Genomic DNA, 11,523 nt, shown 5'->3' with positions numbered 1-11,523 from the left:
TACTAATATCCTCTTAGAGCCCCATTATTTGAAAAATCATTAGAAAATTCCCCTACTTCGTGTCTTGAGAATTCGAAGTTTAATATTTATATACATCCAAATTAGTGAGGCCTCCAATGAGACTTAAGAATAGTATTTTAGTTGTTCAAATACTTCACAAACTTAAAATTCTTAAGTTTCTTTCGTCAAACTTTAAAAACTCCAAAGTATTTAACCAACTAAATTATTTAAGACTTTCAATTTCCGAAACATTTGCTCAATTAAAATATTTCATATTTTCATCTAAAGTAATCTTAGGCCTCCTTATGAGTATAAATGTTAAATTTCAAATCCTCAGAAACCAAAATAGGACAATATCATTATTTTAAAAAAAAAAACATAATAACATTAAATTTTTTAGAAATTTTAATAGCAAAAAATTAGGATGAACTTTGCATAGATAATTCTATTTTTTATCTAGCAAATTACCCCTAGTCATACACCAATAGCCAAACCCATTCCTTGAGAATAAAAATGACAATAATAAAATAATAAAAATAGTGTTCTCCCATCTTTAAAAAAAATACCTATTTCCCGCTTGAAAAAAATTAAAAAAAGTAAATTGTTAGGATGCCCAATGTCTGAACTCAAATAGTGGTTTGGATACTAAATGTCTAAAAACCATCTTCCACTCATGAAAAAACTTATAAAAAAAAAAAGAGTAGGTTCAGTCACTAGTTCTGAACCCATTTGTTACTTATAAAAATAAATAAGAACCATAATAAGTCCCGAAAAATAATGTTTGATCCCGTCTCTCACTTCCAAAAAAATAAAAAAACTAATCCAGACAACCAATGTCAAAACGTATTTCCCACCTACAAATAAAATAAAATAAAAGTAAGTCTAGATGCTCAATATCTAAACTCTTTTTTCCTGTTAAAAAATAAATGGGTTCAAAATCCAATGTCCAAAACTATCTCCCACTTATTAAAAAATAAGGTATTTTGTTGCATATTCAATGTCTGGACCCATGTATCGCTTACAATATAAAATTAATAAAGAAAGGGTCCAGTTGGCATACAGATGCATTCGTAGGTGTAGAGAGAGGTAAGGTGCACCTTCAAAATTTATCATGGTATATAATTTTGATGTAAAATGTTTTTAGGATTATCTCAAAATCCATTTTTATATCTAATTATATTTCAAAAATAGTTAAAATCAAGTAGATCTATAAAAATATGAAAATCTTGAAAATGGACGGTGTGGATAATATGTTGTAAAATGCACTATTTATGAACTTAAAATCTTTCTATTTTTCATGGTCATACATCTCGATGTCGAGATGATCAATCAAAGGGTTTTTCAACATTAAAACTACCTTTTTTGATGGATTTTTTAGGTGCATCCATAGTTCTACATTATAAGGTTCCATCATTGTATAAACTTTTCCCATAAAGAAATAGATTTTGATACACAACATTGGAATTGGGTTTGGATAAAAACCATTTAAACTCATCTCCAAGTACGAAAACAAATAAACAAATAAGCAAGTATAAACACCCAATGTCCGAATTTATTCATTTTCTTAAATTTTTAAGTAGGTTGGGTTCCGACTTTTATTTCCCCAATTTCGATTGTGAATATTGCAATAAAAAAACACAAGACATTTGCACAAAATGTAATGTAATATAGGTGATCCTTATATCAATAAAATTCCCTATCATAAATTCCGCAACTGTCCAATTATTTTAAATAATAATAACTCCTTCGTTATTTGAATAGGTGAAGGTGAAGGTGAGATGAATTGAATTTCGTTGGAAATTGCCAAAGACAAATAAATTCATTTATGAATTATAAAATGTTGTACATGTGCGCTGATTTTAATTGGAGATAATGTATGTGCGCACATAATAAATAAAGGAAAATGCTTAGAGCCAAGGCTTTCTGGTTGTTTTAATTCCCAAATATCCTCAAATTGATATCTTAACATTAAGATGCATGAACATGAGAGAAAAAATAGATTTCAAAATTTTGAAATAGTGCATCTTATAATGCATTTTTTTATCGCCAATTTTCAATAAATTTAAGTTTTCATGTATCTGCTCGATCTACACTATTTTTTTAAGCTTTAAATTTTATAATTAAAAATTAAAATATATTTAAGGCCATCACAAACTTTTCCCATATTGATACCACATTTGTCGATGTTGTTTGAAGGTGCACTTTACTTTGATTGTTTAGAGCAGCGCTCTATACAAACCACATCACAACTAAATATGGTCAATATATGGTAGTACGGTGGAACCATACTGTGCATTTGGTCTTGCAGCTAAATTCATACTTTAGCTTTCGAAGTCTGGGAATCTAGAAAGCTTGAAATTTTTTACTTTAAGGGGCCGCTTGGATACCTGAAAATATATTGTATGTGAAATATATTACTGGCGTAATACATTTCCTGTAAATGGATTGTTACTGTTTGGGTAGTATTTATATGCAACCTTGAAAATACATTGTTATAGTTTGGCTATGTCTAGAAGAAATATAAGAAATGCATTACCAACATTTTACCAATACGTGCCTATAAACTATCATTTCTTTTTTTTTTTTTGTCACTAAATTCCACTAAAATGCAGAATTATCTTTTCCTTCTTTTTGTCGCAAAATTCCACTAAAATACTGAATTAAAATCATCACCACACCATTCCAAAAAGATTTCTAATAATAACATTATCACCATTCTAAAAAGATTTTCTGATGATAACTTGTACCATTTTACAGTCATGACACTATTTCCTACTTATTTTAAATGCCTTTGGCACTTATATGCAATCACATGTTTTCTAACATGACATTGGTTTCAACATGATAAGTCATTGAAACAATATGATTGAAATAACATGATTTTATTATGATAAGTCTTATTTTTATTTATTTATTATAGCAGTCTTTCTAATATCTCTCTATGTAATTTCAAATAAACAATAAATTTATCATACTAAATTCAAAGTCGATAGGGTACGAGTTAAAAAATGGGAAGAAGTTTGACTAGTAAACTAAAAATTTTGGTAATTGCAGTATAAAATTTTGAGTTATTGAAGGAGATTAAAGAGCTATGTTATTTCAATTGAGATTTTAGTAATCTCTTATGAAGATTATGTTGTGTGAAATGTTTTGTTATGATTGTGTTGTGTAATTTATCATTGATTATTTATTTTTGTTTTTTTTGTTTTTTGTTTTTATATGACATTAATGCATTCAGATGAGGGGACGAGCATAAAATGAATTGAGATTTTAGTAATCTCTTATGAAGATTATGTTGTGTGAAATTTTTTGTTATGATTGTGTTGTGTAATTTATCATTGATTACTGACTTTTGTTTTTTTTGTTTTTTGTTTTTATATGACATTGATGCATTCAGATGAGGGGATGAGCATAAAAAGGGAGGGATCACATTATGTTATGTGAAAATTTTTATTATGACTGTGTTGTGCAATTTATCATTGATTACTCATTGTTATTTTTATTGTTTTTGTTTTTATATGACAACCCTTCAGATAAGCGGACGAGCATAAAAAGGGAATGATCACCTAGTTATCACGCAGAGAGAGGGCTAGAAGATTTTCTTCAGATAAGGGGATGAGCATAAAAAGGGAATGATCACCTAGTTATCATGAAGAGAGAGGGCCTAGAAGCTTTTTTTAATCAGGGATAGGGTAGGCAAAAACACATTTATCAAAATTACTCGATTTCTCAAAATTATCCATCACTATCGTAATAGATCTTTCACCTATTACTACATTTCTTGATTTTTTGGGCCTATCACTATATTTCCTGATTTTTTGAGAAATCTCGCATAATCTCTTTCCATTTCCTTACGGTTAAGTGTACCCAAACAATGGAAATACCACATTTCCTTGTAATCTATTGTCACATAATAGATTTCCAGATACCCAAACAACCCTATTAAGTGTACCAAACAGTGTAAATACCATATTTCCTTGTAATTTATTGTCACGTAATAGATTTCCAGGTACCCAAACAACCCCTAATAGTTTATTAAGTTAAAATCCATATTCCAAATGAGATTTGATGGTTATTATACATTCATAAAATTGCTTACATAATAGCTTATTCTTATCATAGATTTTCATTCATTAAATTAATAACTCACTCTCTCTTTGCTGTATGATTTGAATGGTAATAAAATGGATGATTCGTAATAACGAGATGGACAGGTCAAATCGATTGTTCTCGATTCAATTAATCCAACTTGATGCTTTTAGGCAGGAGTAATTGATATCATTGTTTATTCATTAATAAATATAAAAAATGACACAATTTCAAGTACTTCGAACACATAATCAGATTATCATGTGAACTAGACATTAAACAATGAGGATCTCATGTTTATTTACTAGTTTATGCAAACTCTTCAGCAGTCACATTAAAGACAATTACTGAAATAGTAAAATTGATACCAAGCAAGAATGTTTATAATGAAAGAGGTAAAAATAAAATAAAATGACTTACCTATCCTACACAGGAAGCCTAACCTTGCTATAGCATGCCATCCCATGTCAAGTCATTTATGCTTGTTTGTGACACTAAAAAATCTTAAAACAACCAAAGAGCCCATATAAGGTATAGGTAGGTATAATCTATGGGAACTGGCTCCTAAAACTCATACTGCTTAAAGTAACCCTAAAATATTCTTAAGGATGAAGCTGGATGAACAAAATAATTCTTAAAACCTCCCATGAGAATTTCCCGATGGTAGGGCGTTGAGAAGGATATGTGTTACTCCGAGTGTAGGTTGGTCCATCGAAACAATCGGCTATCAGAGTGTGGTGTCCAACAAATCATGCCCAGATGAATACAAAACTCATTCGGAGGCAAGCAATAGATATAAATAACCTCCAAAACCAATATCATGGGCCTTCATTGCGAAACAAGGGAGTCCAACCAGTCTCTTTCTAGTGTTTGTAAAAGCATTATAATCAGAGATAGAGGGGTGTTTTGGACTCTTTAGCTTAATACATATATAAGGAACTTTAAATAACGGCAAGCTAGTCTACACATGAAGAAGCAATAAGCTTGATTATTGACAGTAACCATAATGTAGACTCAATTAGCATGAATTACTGGTAGGTGAGTCTAACTAAACCGTCTAGCTTATATTAGAGTAACTTTCTGTAGTAGATTGATTGATCAAGGGTGTTATTTGTTTGTACGAAATGAAATTAGATGTAAACGAAACAAGTTGTTTTCCAACACTTAGAACTCCTCTTTGAATCCAATATCCAATAAATAACTTGGATGTCCTTGATGATCAAGAGTGGGTTTGGTTCTCATTGGTATGTCTTATAGTTTTGTTTCGTTCAATATCATTTATTCATTAAAATCCTTCAAGTACATTTTTAGGTGAGTCAATGCTTTGTTTTCAAACTCATATCTAACACAATAAACACTCTAGAGAAGTTTTCAAATAAACTTTCTTTGTGATAATTGACAAAAAAGAAAAAAAGTCGGAGAAGCTAAAAAATGGTACTATAGAAGAGTAGAAAGCATACATTAGGCATGGAAAGAAATACAATAAACACATATGCTATCAAAATAAATAGTAAATGGATCATAGTTAGACGACTCTATAATTAAACTATAGCACAATCCATGGGTTAATGGGAGATCCTTGTGTATGTGGAAGAAAGTACAAGGGGCTTGGGTTGCAGAAGATCTCCAAACACCTCTCAAATTTCGTGGAAATTCACAGCGACTCCTACTTACAAGAGGGACGAGATTGCATATTTGGAAGCGAATACTATAAAATGCTACCTATATATGAAGAGAGATGATGATGTGATCACGTGATTATCAAATGAATATGGAGAATTTAGCCAAAAAGGCGTTCATCAAATTAAAATACTTTAGAATCACCATCATCATTATTGAAGCATTTTCTCAACTATTTCGGGTCAGCTAAATTAAAACTCTTTAGAATATACTAGAGAAACCGATACATCCAAGGCCCTCATTGTTTCATGTGCAGCTTAACAAAAGAGGCTATTATCCTCCAATAGAGTCCAAAAATGGCATCATAGGTAAATTGAGTGTAATAGATACCCCGATATAAAGTTGAGACTAAATATCATGATTATCTTTTCATCACAAGCACATTTGTAGGTGAATTTTTGGAAGTGATCATTTAGAGAATCAACATTGGAGTTATAGTTGCTCTAACATCCAAATTTTATTGAAATTTTGGTTCTAATGGGATATTAATAATAAATTTCTGGCAAAGTTTTGAAATACCTTTCTCTCGATCTAATTTGCGTCATATATAAAGAAAAAATGAGTTGACAAATGAAAACCACCACAAGTCATGTCATTAAAGGGTAGTAAGGGATGTGCCATGGAAAATTTGAAATAACTTAAGGGAAGAAAATATATTTATCCTAAATAATGCAAGAGGAAGTATTATACATGAAAGACAATATATACAATATTTAAACTGACCTTGAGTGATACGTAATGTACATTGAATAATAGAGAGCAACTTTCATGAAAACTCGTGGTAAACATCGTATATCACAATTATAAATTTTTCATATGGATTAATGTATTGTGTGGGGTTTCTACATAAGGGAAAGGTTTCTACACTTCCCCTACAACATAGAAGATCTATGCTTCCCCTACCACCTAGCTATCCGATTTTGATCAAGAGAATCACTCACCGTTTGATCTTAAATTTGACGTCTCAAAGTATTTTATTTATAGTTTTTTTTATGCAAATTGTGAGAAGATGAAATTTGGTACGTGTCATCTTCTCATTGGAAGCATATATAAAAAATATTAAAAATATTTTTTCGATAAATATAATGACCAAAACACCCCTTTAAACTTTCAGGGGTATTTTGGTTATTTCATATTGGAATTGTTTTTTTTTATATTTTTCGCAATTGCAAGTTTAATAGAGGATTAGACATACAAAATTTGGTGTTAAAGTAGTTTGTTGAAAAAAAATTAAAAATAAAATAGTGTGGAGATGTGACATTGTGATTGGAGCAATCTTAACCCTCCATTCAAAATGGACGGTTGGATAAGGGGAAGTATATAAGTTTTATGTTATAGGGGAAGCATAAAAAGCTTGCCCTCGGTATAAACCCCAACCAACTTAGTGGGGGGGGGGGGAGGGAAAATATCGTAAAATCTAAAGAAAGTACCATAAATTTAGTCATGATCTGAGAAGAGGAAAATTGACACCTCAAATTCCAAAATTGAAAAATCATAATCTTCATCATTCAAGCTTTTATCTCGACTATTTGAGATCGGTTACACAAATCTTGTTTTGCTATTCCACTCCATCAAATGTCATGTCGTCGGTTAGACTACGAGTCACCATATTTTTTCTCATTATTTCTCACTACTTTTATTCATGTCCTTTTAGGCCTTGCCCTTGCCATCGCCATCTCAGAGGCTTACATTCAAATTAAATCGTCACTCCTAACTGGTATTATTTTGGGTCGATACTACACATGATCAGACAACCAAGTCTATTTCATCTTATTGTCTATTGTAGCACCCCTTAAGTTCTCTCAAATGTACTCATTTTGAATTATATCACTTATTATCTTGCCACCATCCATCTCATCTGCCTTGTTTCAGCTGCACTCATAATGTGTTTATGTTGTTTCTTGACTGCTCAACATTTTTTATCTCACAAAGTATGGCTGGTCTTATAATAATTATACAAAACTTCCATTCAGTTTCGTTCGTATGCAATGATCATATAAAACTGCAAAGGTAAACCTCCACTTCGTCTGCCCAACTTCAATTTTATTTGTTGTATATTCATTAATCTCTCAATTCTTATGGATTATCGACCTAATATATTAGAAATAATTATTTTGGGTACTTGTTGGCCATCAATTTTAACCAAATATTTGTTTTTATTCTTATTTTTATTAAACATGCATTGGGTGTATTATTTTGCAGTCAAGCTAATATTAAAATATTTAGATTCCAGAGCACCCCTCGAAAGTTTTAACATTATGTTGACATTGTCTCTAGTCTCTTTAATCAACACTATATCATCTATAAACAACATGCCCCACAATAAGTCATATTGTAGGTGACTAATTAGCTCATTTATAAATTATAAATTTCAAAATTCATAAACCATAGCCTTGGTTCCATATGCACCAAATTCTCTATTCAAACTCCTAATCTCCAAGTACGAAAACCATAAATCCTTAAATAACCAACCACTAAATCAACAGATAAAAAAAAAACAATCAAGGGAGAGAGGGTAACAATAATAACACAAGTTCAATGGGGAGATCCTCGAGCATCAAGATGAAATTTGTAATTTATAGACGAGCTAATTAGGCAAAACCATTAAATTATAAATTTTTTGAAGAATTCCACATATGAATGATGTATAATAAGATAATCCACTTTGTGTGGAAGGACGTTACAATCCTTCTTAGCCAGTGGACGTGAAATCTGACAGTTGGAAGTGTATCACAGCCGTTGATAAATTTTATTTTGGACTTTATGCCTAATCAATGACAAATCCCCAATCACTTTATTTTTAATGATTATGATATTTTATTATAAAAAATAAATGATTTTATTGTATACATTTCGTTCAATATATTGATTGCTAACCCAAAACCTTCTCGCAAAGGAAAGACTTTCCATGATCTTAATTTCCCTACAGTTCCTCTACATTACTGTGGTTGTCACTATTCAACAGGAAGTGGTGATCTAGCATCATTTTCTCGAAGTTAATAAACCCGTTCATGAGTACTAAAATTGGACAACTTTGATAATCTAAAAGGGAGTTTGCAGTAAAATAGGCATTTGTACATTAACTATCTATACAATGATAAGCACAAAAAAAAAAAAATCTCTATTATTTAAATTTTCAAAAAATATACATCATTTTTTAAAAATTGATGCTCATAAACATTTTTTATAAAATTGTAATGCCCAAAATAACCCCTTACAAACTGAATTGGTCCATAGGGATCTATTAGGTATGCAATGGTTAGAATTGCTTCATGGAACACCAGGAAGCACCCATGTGGATGTTTTAGATCCTTGCATCTATAAAGGGACTTTACAGACTTATTACGTTCGTAAAGCCCCAAGCACTAATTTTTGTGCTTCTAGAATTTTAGGAAAAACACAATTGGGTGTTTCTTGGAACTTTAAGAAGCACACAAGTGAGTGCTTCATACCTTTGTGGACCTAATACATAATTAAAGAGGTTTGTGGACCTCATAGGTCTCTAAAAGGTCATTTTTGGTATTAAAAATGATTAAGAATAAGTATGGATGTAAAATAAAGGTATTTTTAGAAATTAGAAATTTGTAAAAATTTTAATTTTTTTCTAAAATGCCCAGACTCTCGATTTTGAGAATCCGAAGTTTTCAACCTTATTTCATTTCACAACATTTTATGCTTATTATACGCCTTAAAAAAAAAAACAAATTAAATCTTCATAAATCTAGAGTTTTTAATTGACAAAAAATTGCACATCTTAAAATTTTGCCTTAAAAAATAATAAAAAAATGAAACTTCAATTTCTCAAATTTCAAAGTTTTTAATTGATAAAAAGGCTAAAAAAAGGATGGTCTGTCAAACTTCGGATTTTAAAAAGCTGAAGTTGTTACTAGAATTATGTGAAAGTACTTCAAAATTGGATTTGAAGTTGTTTTTGCATTTTCATTTAAAACAAAAAATTAGGTTTTTTTTAAATCCGAAGTTTTTAATTACAAAAGAAGAAAAAAAAATTGTGTACTTTCGATTGGCTAAACTTCGGATCCTTAAGATCCGAAGATTTACTGCCCTCCTTTGTTTGGCTCTCGGGCGTACCTGAGGGGCGTTGATAAACATCGGGTCTTCAAAATCCGGAGTACAAGTATTTTGTCCGTTTCTTCATTGAACATGGGTCAAAAAAGAAGCACTTTTTAAATAAGGGTAAATTACATGTATGTCCTTAAATAATTTCGGTTATTATAGAAGTCCACTCCAAAGTTCAAGTTTAAAATGTTCATACCCATTGTTTCCCTCTTCTTCTTGTTTTTTTTTGTTTTTGTTTTTGTTTTTGTTTTTTTTTTTCAAAAATTGCACTTTTTTTAGTATTTGTAATTTCCAAGATTAATTGGAATTTATGGATAATCTGGAAATTCATTTTCTCCTAAAGCAATATAAGGAGAATTTTCAAAAATTTAAACTCCAATTCTTTTAATTTGTATATTTTGAAAATCCCAAAATGCGCCTAATTTATTTCCCAAATATTTTTAGATTTAAAAACATCCAAAAGTTAAAGTGCAAAAAATCACGTAACTTAAAAAAATGATAAATTTATGAGTATTGAATATCTGATTTAGGGGTTGCTTTAGCCATTTTTAAAAGGGTGCAGTTTGTATAGAGCCGAGGCTCTAAACAATCAAATTAGAGCCTACCTTCCAAATAGTATTGATAAATGTGGTTTTACTATTGAAAATCTTTGTGATAGCCTTAAAACATATCTTCATATCTATTTATAAAGTTTAAAGCTTTAAAAATAGTGTAGATCAACATATCTATGAAAACTTTAAAATTGACAGTCAGAACATGCGTTACAAAATGCATTATTTCTAAAACTTGAATCCAATTTTTTCTGATGTCCATGTATCTTGATGTCGAGATGATTAATTTGAAGATATTTAGGCATCAAAACTACATCTTCTAATGAAATATTTGATGTAGGCTCAAATTTTATCGTTTAGAGCCTCGGCTCTATATAAAATTTTCCCTTTTAAAAATCACAAATAAAATAGGTGCAGTTTTATGGGTCGAGTCTTTGGGCAGTCAAGATAAAGCATACCCATAGGATGAGTGTGATTCAAATGAAGATGCAAAGAGGGATGAGTGGCAAGATAATAAGGAATATAATTTGCAGTGACTATATTTATGATAACTTAGGCGTGGCTCCAATGAGTAATAAGATGAGATAAAGTAGATGCATGTGAGTTGGCCATGTGTATCCCAGTATCACACATGTTTAGAAGTACAAGTTGATTCCAGTGGGAGGCTAAAAATAGTAGGGGATAGAGGGCAAAAAAGACATGACTATAAGTAGAGAGAAAATATATTGGGACTTATGACATTACTAAGGGTATGACCCTTGATAGAGCAAAATAACGAAGTAGTCGATCCTAAATAGTTAGAAAAAAACTTTGATGACAATGATGACAAAATAATAAAAAGTGTAATTTATATAAGGTTGCAACCTTAAACAATCAAAATAAGGTGCATCTCCAAAGGTGTCAGAATTTTGGCATGAGAATCCATTTTCACCTCTAATTATAAAATTTTAAACTAAAAAAAAAAGTTCAATAAAATTGATATATTAACACATGAAAATCTTGAAATTAGACTGCACAAATAATATGTTGCAGACAAGCTTTCTATGCTTCCTATATAACATAAAACTTATATACTTTCCCTTATCCAACCATCAATTCTGAATGGAGGACCAAGATTACCCTAATA

Source organism: Amborella trichopoda, chromosome 3 (genome assembly GCF_054954075.1).
Source record: "Amborella trichopoda isolate Santa Cruz 75 chromosome 3, AtrichopodaSantaCruz75HAP2 v2.0, whole genome shotgun sequence".
Taxonomy (NCBI): domain Eukaryota; kingdom Viridiplantae; phylum Streptophyta; class Magnoliopsida; order Amborellales; family Amborellaceae; genus Amborella; species Amborella trichopoda.
This window is presented reverse-complemented; position numbering follows the sequence as displayed.